The sequence below is a fragment of the Cylas formicarius genome, unplaced genomic scaffold, assembly GCF_029955315.1.
Source record: "Cylas formicarius isolate icCylForm1 unplaced genomic scaffold, icCylForm1.1 PGA_scaffold_26__1_contigs__length_5699629, whole genome shotgun sequence".
Lineage (NCBI taxonomy): Eukaryota > Metazoa > Arthropoda > Insecta > Coleoptera > Brentidae > Cylas > Cylas formicarius.
In genome coordinates, this window is record NW_026844301.1 from 1,211,309 (window position 1) to 1,225,400 (window position 14,092).

A 14,092-nucleotide genomic window follows, 5' to 3' on the forward strand; every position below is an offset into this window, starting at 1 on the left:
GGACCTACTCTGGCATTTACTTCCATCCATTATTGCTTTTCATAGCCTATAGAAAGACATATATTTGGCAAGGTTGTCTTCTTCGGAAACATAATTACCTGTCACAGTGTGTTCGTCAATAACTGTTACCTTTATCATGAGCTATATTATAAATTACTATTAATAATAAGGACAGTCAGGACAACCACAAGTCAACAACATCAACAATGACTCGCCAGAAACTTCAGGTGTTTGAATGGGAGTTTCTTGCACATCCACATCTTACTTCCAGTGACTACGGGCAACAATATTGCTAATTAAAATTTTAAAAATTTTGAAATTTTTTAGAAACAAAAACTGGGATTGCCTGCTTCAGTTAACGTTTCCTACTCCTATGAAAATTTAATATTGAACATCATAAAATGTTGGCTGTAACTCTTTTCGTTCGTGACGAAAGTTGGACTACTTCTGGGAGCGCCACCTTGATGTTACCCTACTCAGTTCAGGCAACGGCACCCTGCACCTCGTAGTCTGAACAGTCTTCTATACGGCCCCGTGAACTTTGTGACTGCTTGAGGCAAGATCGCCGATAGATTTGGCGCTACTCTTATTTTGACTGCGCCGCATCTTGATAGAGTCTGGGTCGAAAAACTAAAATTTCTTCTCAATACATCATCCTGGCAAAATTGTCTCATTTCAATGGTCGTATTCGAGCTTAAGAGAATTCATAAATAAAAAACGCGATTTGCCGGAAAATGAAGATAAACAAAAACAAGTGAAAAATATTAATCAGGCGTGGGTTGCCAAATGTGCCAAACAAGAAGAGCCTTAAAAAAAAAATAATTCGCCCACAAGACGACAAAACGATAATTAATAAATCATATTAAAGCTGTCACTGCTTTCCAAATGCAGAATATCTGTCTCGATAGATATATTGAATGCCATTCATAAAAGAAATGTTAATTTTGGGTGGAATTTGCGTTAATGACTTCTTCCTCTCTCTACGAAGTTCCAAAAGAGGGAAATTCAACTATACCAGCTGAAGGAAGATACCATGAAGTCACAGAAGAAAACAAATAAAAATAGTTTTCACAAATTAAAAATAAATATTTATACTAATTTAATTGGTGTTAAACCTACAGATTTCGCATTGCTACATATATAGGATTAGTTGTGTTTTGGTCGACAGTTAACTTGATAAATAACATACACAAGTTTTATTTAAAAAATATTTCAGAAATGTATCATTTCAACATTTCAATGTAAATAATGTCTTGACGGGTATTAACTCTTTACCCCGAGTTTTCGTAACTAACGAAAATAATATTGATAGTAAATAAAGTAATTTTACTTTGGTTTACCATACGCAAATTAAGGAATTTTCAAAAACTATGCTTGATGACTGCAAACGAATAGCTTTCAAACATTCAATATTTTATTCAGGACCAGACTATAGAAGTAGAACACTACTAAATGTTGGCTGCAATTTTTTTGCACGTGACGAAAGTTGGACTACTTCTGGGAATACCTTCTTGATGTTACCCTACTCAGTTCAGGTAACGGCACTCTGCACCTCGTATCCACATCTCGCTTCCAGTGACCACGATCTGCTCGTTTCTATGGGCAACAATATTGCTCATAAAAATTTTGAATCTATACTTGTAAACAACAACTTCCACTTTTTAGCACAGAAACATGGATTGCCCGCTTGGACAAGCGTCTCCTATTCATACGCCAATTTAATATTGAACACTACTAAATGTTGGCTGCAATTGGCTACTCAGTTCAAGTAACGGCACTCTGCACCTCGTAGTCGCAACAGTTTTCTGGAGGATCCGATGAATTATGAGACCGCTTGAGGCAAGATCTCCGACAGATTTGTGTTTGCTGTTATTGCTGATTAAAATTTTGATTGTAAACAACAACCTTCTCTTTCTTGAGCAGAAAAACATGGATTGCCTGCTTAGACAAGCATTTCCTACTCCTATGTCAATTTAATATTGAACACCATTAAAAGTTGGCTGTAACTTTTTTCGTTCGTGACGAAGTTGGTACTACTTCTGCGGTGATATTACCCTACTCAGTTCAGGCAACGGCACTCTGCACCTCGTAGTCGTAACAGTCTTCTGTAGATTATTTTGACTGCGCCGTGTTCGAGTTTTGAAGAATTTCAGAAATAAAAAACTGCGATCTGCAGGCAAAACAAAAATGATGGAAAAATATTAATCAGGCGTGAAGTTTAAAAATGTGCCATATAAGAAGAGCCCTTCGACACAAAAAATTATTTAAAAAATTCGCACAGAAGTTCCGCATTTCGTTGAAACCTGATTTGCTATGAGAACGACAAATCGTTACATGCGTGGGCCTTTTTATCTCACGGTAATTAATAAATCGAAATCGAAATGAGGTGACAAGTCGAATGATTTCGGAATAGCCGCCGACGTATCCGGTCTTTAAGCCTAACTAAAAGTCAACCCTGATACAAGTACAGAGAATTCAGAAGAACCGATATCGGGACTTGGAGCTGAGCTGTGTAACGAACAGCGGAGTTTATTGCAGCACCTCTACGTTTAATTAAACTTATGACTGAACTCGATTCTCACATAAACGTTCATTTTATTCGTTCGTTTGTTCATATTCCGACTGGAGTCTCGGGGACGTTTCGCTAAGATCCGACTTAGCATTTTTAAAGATTGGATACAAAATTAATTTGATGACTGCAAAGGAATTGCTTTTAAACATTCAAGATTTTAGGACCAGGCTATCGAGGTAGAGAAAGACGCGCACCTATATAAAAATTGTTAAAAGACTCATTTTTACTTGTAGGTACCAACAATTGGGCCTACTCTGGCATTTACTTCCATCCATTATTGCTTTTCATAGCCTATAGAAAGACATATATTTGGCAAGGTTGTCTTCTTCGGAAACATAATTACCTGTCACAGTGTGTTCGTCAATAACTATTACCTTTATCATGAGCTATATTATAAATTACTATTAATAATAAGGACAGTCAAGACAACCACAAGTCAACAACATCAACAATGACTCGCCAGAAACTTCAGGTGGTTGAATGGGAGTTTCTTGCTCATCCACATCTTACTTCCAGTGACTACGGGCAACAATATTGCTAATTAAAATTTTGAAAATTTTGAAATTTTTTAGAAACAAAAACAGGGATTGCCTGCTTCAGTTAACGTTTCCTACTCCTATGAAAATTTAATATTGAACATCATAAAATGTTGGCTGTAACTCTTTTCGTTCGTGACGAAATTTGGACTACTTCTGGGAGCGCACCTTGATGTTACCCTACTCAGTTCAGGCAACGGCACCCTGCACCTCGTAGTCTGAACAGTCTTCTATAGGGCCCCGTGAACTTTGTGACTGCTTGAGGCAAGATCGCCGATAGATTTGTCGCTACTCTTATTTTGACTGCGCCGCATCTTGATAGAGCCTGTGTCGAAAAAATAAAATTTCTTCTCAATACATCATCCTGGCAAAATTGTCTCATTTAAATGGTCGTATTCGAGCTTAAGAGAATTCACAAATAAAAAACGCGATTTGCCGGAAAATGAAGATAAACAAAAACAAGTGAAAAATATTAACCAGGCGTGAGGTTGCCAAATGTGCCAAACAAGAAGAGCCTTTAAAAAAAAATAATTCGCCCACAAGACGACAAAACGGAAACGGTAATTAATAAATCATATTAAAGCTGTCACTGCTTTCCAATATCTGTCTCGATAGATATATTGAATGCCATTCATATAAGAAATGTTAATTTTGGGTGGAATTTGCGTTAATGACTTCTTCCTCTCTCTACGAAGTTCCAAAAGAGGGAAATTCAACTATACCAGCTGAAGGAAGATACCATGAAGTCACAGAAGAAAACAAATAAAAATAGTTTTCACAAATTAAAAATAAATATTTATACTAATTTAATTGGTGTTAAACCTGCAGATTTCGCATTGCTACATATATAGGATTGGTTGTGTTTTGGTCGACAGTTAACTTGATAAATAACATACACAAGTTTTATTTAAAAAATATTTCAGAAATGTATCATTTCAACATTTCAATCTAAATAATGTCTTGACGGGTATTAACTCTTTACCCCGAGTTTTCGTAACTAACGAAAATAATATTGATAGTAAATAAAGTAATTTTACTTTGGTTTACCATACGCAAATTAAGGAATTTTCAAAAACTATGCTTGATGACTGCAAACGAATTGCTTTCAAACATTCAATATTTTATTTAGGACCAGACTATAGAAGTAGAACACTACTAAATGTTGGCTGCAATTTTTTTGCACGTGACGAAAGTTGGACTACTTCTGGGAATACCTTCTTGATGTTACCCTACTCAGTTCAGATAACGGCACTCTGCACCTCGTATCCACATCTCGCTTCCAGTGACCACGATCTGCTCGTTTCTATGGGCAACAATATTGCTCATAAAAATTTTGATTCTATACTTGTAAACAACAACTTCTACTTTTTAGCACAGAAACATGGATTGCCCGCTTGGACAAGCGTCTCCTATTCATACGCCAATTTAATATTGAACACTACTAAATGTTGGCTGCAATTGGTTTGCACGTGACGAAAGTTGGACTACTTCTGGGAATACCTTCTTGATGTTACCCTACTCAGTTCAAGTAACGGCACTCTGCACCGCGTAGTCGCAACAGTTTTCTGGAGGATCCGATGAATTATGAGACCGCTTGAGGCAAGATCTCCGACAGATTTGTGTTTGCTGTTATTGCTGATTAAAATTTTGATTGTAAACAACAACCTTCTCTTTCTTTAGCAGAAAAACATGGATTGCCTGCTTAGACAAGCATTTCCTACTCCTATGTCAATTTAATATTGAACACCATTAAAAGTTGGCTGTAACTTTTTTCGTTCGTGACGAAGTTGGTACTACTTCTGCGGTGATATTACCCTACTCAGTTCAGGCAACGGCACTCTGCACCTCGTAGTCGTAACAGTCTTCTGAAGATTATTTTGACTGCGCCGTGTTCGAGTTTTGAAGAATTTCAGAAATAAAAAACTGCGATCTGCAGGCAAAACAAAAATGATGGAAAAATATTAATCAGGCGTGAAGTTTAAAAATGTGCCATACAAGAAGAGCCCTTCGACACAAAAAATTATTTAAAAAATTCGCACAGAAGTTCCGCATTTCGTTGAAACCTGATTTGCTATGAGAACGACAAATCGTTACATGCGTGGGCCTTTTTATCTCACGATAATTAATAAATCGAAATCGAAATGAGGTGACAAGTCGAATGATTTCGGAATAGCCGCCGACGTATCCGGTCTTTAAGTCTAACTAAAAGTCAACCCTCATACAAGTACAGAGAATTCAGAAGAACCGATATCGGGACTTGGAGCTGAGCTGTGTAACGAACAGCGGACTTTATTGCAGCACCTCTACGTTTAATTAAACTTATGACTGAACTCGATTCTCACATAAATGTTCATTTTATCCGTTCGTTTGTTGATGTTCCGATTGGAGTCTCGGGGACGTTTCGCTAAGATCCGACTTAGCATTTTTAAAGATTGGATACAAAATTAATTTGATGACTGCAAAGGAATTGCTTTTAAACATTCAAGATTTTAGGACCAGGCTATCGAGGTAGAGAAAGACGCGCACCTATATAAAAATTGTTAAAAGACTCATTTTTACTTGTAGGAACCAACAATTGGACCTACTCTGGCATTTACTTCCATCCATTATTGCTTTTCATAGCCTATAGAAAGACATATATTTGGCAAGGTTGTCTTCTTCGGAAACATAATTACCTGTCACAGTGTGTTCGTCAATAACTATTACCTTTATCATGAGCTATATTATAAATTACAATTAATAATAAGGACAGTCAGGACAACCACAAGTCAACAACATCAACAATGACTCGCCAGAAACTTCAGGTGTTTGAATGGGAGTTTCTTGCACATCCACATCTTACTTCCAGTGACTACGGGCAACAATATTGCTAATTAAAATTTTGAAAATTTTGAAATTTTTTAGAAACAAAAACTGCGTTTGCCTGCTTCAGTTAACGTTTCCTACTCCTATGAAAATTTAATATTGAACGTTGGACTACTTCTGGGAGCGCCACCTTGATGTTACCCTACTCAGTTCAAGTAACGGCACTCTGCACCGCGTAGTCGCAACACTTTTCTGGAGGATCCGATGAATTATGAGACCGCTTGAGGCAAGATCTCCGACAGATTTGTGTTTGCTGTTATTGCTGATTAAAATTTTGATTGTAAACAACAACCTTCTCTTTCTTTAGCAGAAAAACATGGATTGCCTGCTTAGACAAGCATTTCCTACTCCTATGTCAATTTAATATTGAACACCATTAAAAGTTGGCTGTAACTTTTTTCGTTCGTGACGAAGTTGGTACTACTTCTGCGGTGATATTACCCTACTTAGTTCAGGCAACGGCACTCTGCACCTCGTAGTCGTAACAGTCTTCTGTAGATTATTTTGACTGCGCCGTGTTCGAGTTTTGAAGAATTTCAGAAATAAAAAACTGCGATCTGCAGGCAAAACAAAAATGATGGAAAAATATTAATCAGGCGTGAAGTTTAAAAATGTGCCATACAAGAAGAGCCCTTCGACACAAAAAATTATTTAAAAAATTCGCACAGAAGTTCCGCATTTCGTTGAAACCTGATTTGCTATGAGAACGACAAATCGTTACATGCGTGGGCCTTTTTATCTCACGGTAATTAATAAATCGAAATCGAAATGAGGTGACAAGTCGAATGATTTCGGAATAGCCGCCGACGTATCCGGTCTTTAAGCCTAACTAAAAGTCAACCCTGATACAAGTACAGAGAATTCAGAAGAACCGATATCGGGACTTGGAGCTGAGCTGTGTAACGAACAGCGGAGTTTATTGCAGCACCTCTACGTTTAATTAAACTTATGACTGAACTCGATTCTCACATAAACGTTTATTTTATCCGTTCGTTTGTTGATGTTCCGATTGGAGTCTCGGGGACGTTTCGCTAAGATCCGACTTAGCATTTTTAAAGATTGGATACAAAATTAATTTGATGACTGCAAAGGAATTGTTTTTAAACATTCAAGATTTTAGGACCAGGCTATCGAGGTAGAGAAAGACGCGCACCTATATAAAAATTGTTAAAAGACTCATTTTTACTTGTAGGAACCAACAATTGGGCCTACTCTGGCATTTACTGCCATCCATTATTGCTTTTCATAGCCTATAGAAAGACATATATTTGGCAAGGTTGTCTTCTTCGGAAACACAATTACCTGTCACAGTGTGTTCGTCAATAACTATTACCTTTATCATGAGCTATATTATAAATTACTATTAATAATAAGGACAGTCAAGACAACCACAAGTCAACAACATCAACAATGACTCGCCAGAAACTTCAGGTGTTTGAATGGGAGTTTCTTGCACATCCACATCTTACTTCCAGTGACTACGGGCAACAATATTGCTAATTAAAATTTTGAAAATTTTGAAATTTTTTAGAAACAAAAACAGGGATTGCCTGCTTCAGTTAACGTTTCCTACTCCTATGAAAATTTAATATTGAACATCATAAAATGTTGGCTGTAACTCTTTTCGTTCGTGACGAAAGTTGGACTACTTCTGGGAGCGCCACCTTGATGTTACCCTACTCAGTTCAGGCAACGGCACCCTGCACCTCGTAGTCTGAACAGTCTTCTATAGGGCCCCGTGAACTTTGTGACTGCTTGAGGCAAGATCGCCGATAGATTTGTCGCTACTCTTATTTTGACTGCGCCGCATCTTGATAGAGCCTGGGTCGAAAAACTAAAATTTCTTCTCAATACATCATCCTGGCAAAATTGTCTCATTTAAATGGTCGTATTCGAGCTTAAGAGAATTCATAAATAAAAAACGCGATTTGCCGGAAAATGAAGATAAACAAAAACAAGTGAAAAATATTAATCAGGCGTGAGGTTGCCAAATGTGCCAAACAAGAAGAGCTTTTAAAAAAAAATAATTCGCCCACAAGACGACAAAACGGTAATTAATAAATCATATTAATTTTGGGTGGAATTTGCGTTAATGACTTCTTCCTCTCTCTACGAAGTTCCAAAAGAGGGAAATTCAACTATACCAGCTGAAGGAAGATACCATGAAGTCACAGAAGAAAACAAATAAAAATAGTTTTCACAAATTAAAAATAAATATTTATACTAATTTAATTGGTGTTAAACCTGCAGATTTCGCATTGCTACATATATAGGATTGGTTGTGTTTTGGTCGACAGTTAACTTGATAAATAACATACACAAGTTTTATTTAAAAAATATTTCAGAAATGTATCATTTCAACATTTCAATCTAAATAATGTCTTGACGGGTATTAACTCTTTACCCCGAGTTTTCGTAACTAACGAAAATAATATTGATAGTAAATAAAGTAATTTTACTTTGGTTTACCATACGCAAATTAAGGAATTTTCAAAAACTATGCTGGATGACTGCAAACGAATTGCTTTCAAACATTCAACATTTTATTTAGGACCAGACTATAGAAGTAGAACACTACTAAATGTTGGCTGCAATTTTTTTGCACGTGACGAAAGTTGGACTATTTCTGGGAATACCTTCTTGATGTTACCCTACTCAGTTCAGGTAACGGCACTCTGCACCTCGTATCCACATCTCGCTTCCAGTGACCACGATCTGCTCGTTTCTATGGGCAACAATATTGCTCATAAAAATTTTGAATCTATACTTGTAAACAACAACTTCCACTTTTTAGCACAGAAACATGGATTGCCCGCTTGGACAAGCGTCTCCTATTCATACGCCAATTTAATATTGAACACTACTAAATGTTGGCTGCAATTGGTTTGCACGTGACGAAAGTTGGACTACTTCTGGGAATACCTTCTTGATGTTACCCTACTCAGTTCAAGTAACGGCACTCTGCACCGCGTAGTCGCAACACTTTTCTGGAGGATCCGATGAATTATGAGACCGCTTGAGGCAAGATCTCCGACAGATTTGTGTTTGCTGTTATTGCTGATTAAAATTTTGATTGTAAACAACAACCTTCTCTTTCTTTAGCAGAAAAACATGGATTGCCTGCTTAGACAAGCATTTCCTACTCCTATGTCAATTTAATATTGAACACCATTAAAAGTTGGCTGTAACTTTTTTCGTTCGTGACGAAGTTGGTACTACTTCTGCGGTGATATTACCCTACTTAGTTCAGGCAACGGCACTCTGCACCTCGTAGTCGTAACAGTCTTCTGTAGATTATTTTGACTGCGCCGTGTTCGAGTTTTGAAGAATTTCAGAAATAAAAAACTGCGATCTGCAGGCAAAACAAAAATGATGGAAAAATATTAATCAGGCGTGAAGTTTAAAAATGTGCCATACAAGAAGAGCCCTTCGACACAAAAAATTATTTAAAAAATTCGCACAGAAGTTCCGCATTTCGTTGAAACCTGATTTGCTATGAGAACGACAAATCGTTACATGCGTGGGCCTTTTTATCTCACGGTAATTAATAAATCGAAATCGAAATGAGGTGACAAGTCGAATGATTTCGGAATAGCCGCCGACGTATCCGGTCTTTAAGCCTAACTAAAAGTCAACCCTCATACAAGTACAGAGAATTCAGAAGAACCGATATCGGGACTTGGAGCTGAGCTGTGTAACGAACAGCGGACTTTATTGCAGCACCTCTACGTTTAATTAAACTTATGACTGAACTCGATTCTCACATAAATGTTCATTTTATCCGTTCGTTTGTTGATGTTCCGATTGGAGTCTCGGGGACGTTTAGCTAAGATCCGACTTAGCATTTTTAAAGATTGGATACAAAATTAATTTGATGACTGCAAAGGAATTGCTTTTAAACATTCAAGATTTTAGGACCAGGCTATCGAGGTAGAGAAAGACGCGCACCTATATAAAAATTGTTAAAAGACTCATTTTTACTTGTAGGAACCAACAATTGGACCTACTCTGGCATTTACTTCCATCCATTATTGCTTTTCATAGCCTATAGAAAGACATATATTTGGCAAGGTTGTCTTCTTCGGAAACATAATTACCTGTCACAGTGTGTTCGTCAATAACTATTACCTTTATCATGAGCTATATTATAAATTACTATTAATAATAAGGACAGTCAGGACAACCACAAGTCAACAACATCAACAATGACTCGCCAGAAACTTCAGGTGTTTGAATGGGAGTTTCTTGCACATCCACATCTTACTTCCAGTGACTACGGGCAACAATATTGCTAATTAAAATTTTGAAAATTTTGAAATTTTTTAGAAACAAAAACAGGGATTGCCTGCTTCAGTTAACGTTTCCTACTCCTATGAAAATTTAATATTGAACATCATAAAATGTTGGCTGTAACTCTTTTCGTTCGTGACGAAAGTTGGACTACTTCTGGGAGCGCCACCTTGATGTTACCCTACTCAGTTCAGGCAACGGCACCCTGCACCTCGTAGTCTGAACAGTCTTCTATAGGGCCCCGTGAACTTTGTGACTGCTTGAGGCAAGATCGCCGATAGATTTGTCGCTACTCTTATTTTGACTGCGCCGCATCTTGATAGAGCCTGGGTCGAAAAACTAAAATTTCTTCTCAATACATCATCCTGGCAAAATTGTCTCATTTCAATGGTCGTATTCGAGCTTAAGAGAATTCATAAATAAAAAACGCGATTTGCCGGAAAATGAAGATAAACAAAAACAAGTGAAAAATATTAATCAGGCGTGAGGTTGCCAAATGTGCCAAACAAGAAGAGCCTTTAAAAAAAATAATTCGCCCACAAGACGACAAAACGGTAATTAATAAATCATATTAAAGCTGTCACTGCTTTCCAAATGCAGAATGTCTGTCTCGATAGATATATTGAATGCCATTCATATAAGAAATGTTAATTTTGGGTGGAATTTGCGTTAATGACTTCTTCCTCTCTCTACGAAGTTCCAAAAGAGGGAAATTCAACTATACCAGCTGAAGGAAGATACCATGAAGTCACAGAAGAAAACAAATAAAAATAGTTTTCACAAATTAAAAATAAATATATATACTAATTTAATTGGTGTTAAACCTGCAGATTTCGCATTGCTACATATATAGGATTGGTTGTGTTTTGGTCGACAGTTAACTTGATAAATAACATACACAAGTTTTATTTAAAAAATATTTCAGAAATGTATCATTTCAACATTTCAATCTAAATAATGTCTTGACGGGTATTAACTCTTTACCCCGAGTTTTCGTAACTAACGAAAATAATATTGATAGTAAATAAAGTAATTTTACTTTGGTTTACCATACGCAAATTAAGGAATTTTCAAAAACTATGCTTGATGACTGCAAACGAATTGCTTTCAAACATTCAATATTTTATTTAGGACCAGACTATAGAAGTAGAACACTACTAAATGTTGGCTGCAATTTTTTTGCACGTGACGAAAGTTGGACTACTTCTGGGAATACCTTCTTGATGTTACCCTACTCACTTCAGGTAACGGCACTCTGCACCTCGTATCCACATCTCGCTTCCAGTGACCACGATCTGCTCGTTTCTATGGGCAACAATATTGCTCATAAAAATTTTGAATCTATACTTGTAAACAACAACTTCCACTTTTTAGCACAGAAACATGGATTGCCCGCTTGGACAAGCGTCTCCTATTCATACGCCAATTTAATATTGAACACTACTAAATGTTGGCTGCAATTGGCTACTCAGTTCAAGTAACGGCACTCTGCACCTCGTAGTCGCAACAGTTTTCTGGAGGATCCGATGAATTATGAGACCGCTTGAGGCAAGATCTCCGACAGATTTGTGTTTACTGTTATTGCTGATTAAAATTTTGATTGTAAACAACAACCTTCTCTTTCTTTAGCAGAAAAACATGGATTGCCTGCTTAGACAAGCATTTCCTACTCCTATGTCAATTTAATATTGAACACCATTAAAAGTTGGCTGTAACTTTTTTCGTTCGTGACGAAGTTGGTACTACTTCTGCGGTGATATTACCCTACTCAGTTCAGGCAACGGGACATCTTCACCTCGTAGTCGTAACAGTCTTCTGTAGATTATTTTGACTGCGCCGTGTTCGAGTTTTGAAGAATTTCAGAAATAAAAAACTGCGATCTGCAGGCAAAACAAAAATGATGGAAAAATATTAATCAGGCGTGAAGTTTAAAAATGTGCCATACAAGAAGAGCCCTTCGACACAAAAAATTATTTAAAAAATTCGCACAGAAGTTCCGCATTTCGTTGAAACCTGATTTGCTATGAGAACGACAAATCGTTACATGCGTAGGCCTTTTTATCTCACGGTAATTAATAAATCGAAATCGAAATGAGGTGACAAGTCGAATGATTTCGGAATAGCCGCCGACGTATCCGGTCTTTAAGCCTAACTAAAAGTCAACCCTGATACAAGTACAGAGAATTCAGAAGAACCGATATCGGGACTTGGAGCTGAGCTGTGTAACGAACAGCGGACTTTATTACAGCACCTCTACGTTTAATTAAACTTATGACTGAACTCGATTCTCACATAAACGTTCATTTTATCCGTTCGTTTGTTGATGTTCCGATTGGAGTCTCGGGGACGTTTCGCTAAGATCCGACTTAGCATTTTTAAAGATTGGATACAAAATTAATTTGATGACTGCAAAGGAATTGCTTTTAAACATTCAAGATTTTAGGACCAGGCTATCGAGGTAGAGAAAGACGCGCACCTATATAAAAATTGTTAAAAGACTCATTTTTACTTGTAGGAACCAACAACTGGGCCTACTCTGTCATTTACTTACTGCCTTCCATTATTGCTTTTCATAGCCTATAGAAAGACATATATTTGGCAAGGTTGTCTTCTTCGGAAACACAATTACCTGTCACAGTGTGTTCGTCAATAACTATTACCTTTCTCATGAGCTATATTATAAATTACTATTAATAATAAGGACAGTCAAGACAACCACAAGTCAACAACATCAACAATGACTCGCCAGAAACTTCAGGTGTTTGAATGGGAGTTTCTTGCACATCCACATCTTACTTCCAGTGACTACGGGCAACAATATTGCTAATTAAAATTTTGAAAATTTTGAAATTTTTTAGAAACAAAAACAGGGATTGCCTGCTTCAGTTAACGTTTCCTACTCCTATGAAAATTTAATATTGAACATCATAAAATGTTGGCTGTAACTCTTTTCGTTCGTGACGAAAGTTGGACTACTTCTGGGAGCGCCACCTTGATGTTACCCTACTCAGTTCAGGCAACGGCACCCTGCACCTCGTAGTCTGAACAGTCTTCTATAGGGCCCCGTGAACTTTGTGACTGCTTGAGGCAAGATCGCCGATAGATTTGTCGCTACTCTTATTTTGACTGCGCCGCATCTTGATAGAGCCTGTGTCGAAAAACTAAAATTTCTTCTCAATACATCATCCTGGCAAAATTGTCTCATTTAAATGGTCGTATTCGAGCTTAAGAGAATTCACAAATAAAAAACGCGATTTGCCGGAAAATGAAGATAAACAAAAACAAGTGAAAAATATTAATCAGGCGTGAGGTTGCCAAATGTGTCAAACAAGAAGAGCCTTTAAAAAAAAATAATTCGCCCACAAGACGACAAAACGGTAATTAATAAATCATATTAAAGCTGTCACTGCTTTCCAAATGCAGAATATCTGTCTCGATAGATATATTGAATGCCATTCATATAAGAAATGTTAATTTTGCGTGGAATTTGCGTTAATGACTTCTTCCTCTCTCTACGAAGTTCCAAAAGAGGGAAATTCAACTATACCAGCTGAAGGAAGATACCATGAAGTAACAGAAGAAAACAAATAAAAATAGTTTTCACAAATTAAAAATAAATATTTATACTAATTTAATTGGTGTTAAACCTGCAGATTTCGCATTGCTACATATATAGGATTGGTTGTGTTTTGGTCGACAGTTAACTTGATAAATAACATACACAAGTTTTATTTAAAAAATATTTCAGAAATGTATCATTTCAACACTTCAATCTAAATAATGTCTTGACGGGTATTAACTCTTTACCCCGAGTTTTCGTAACTAACGA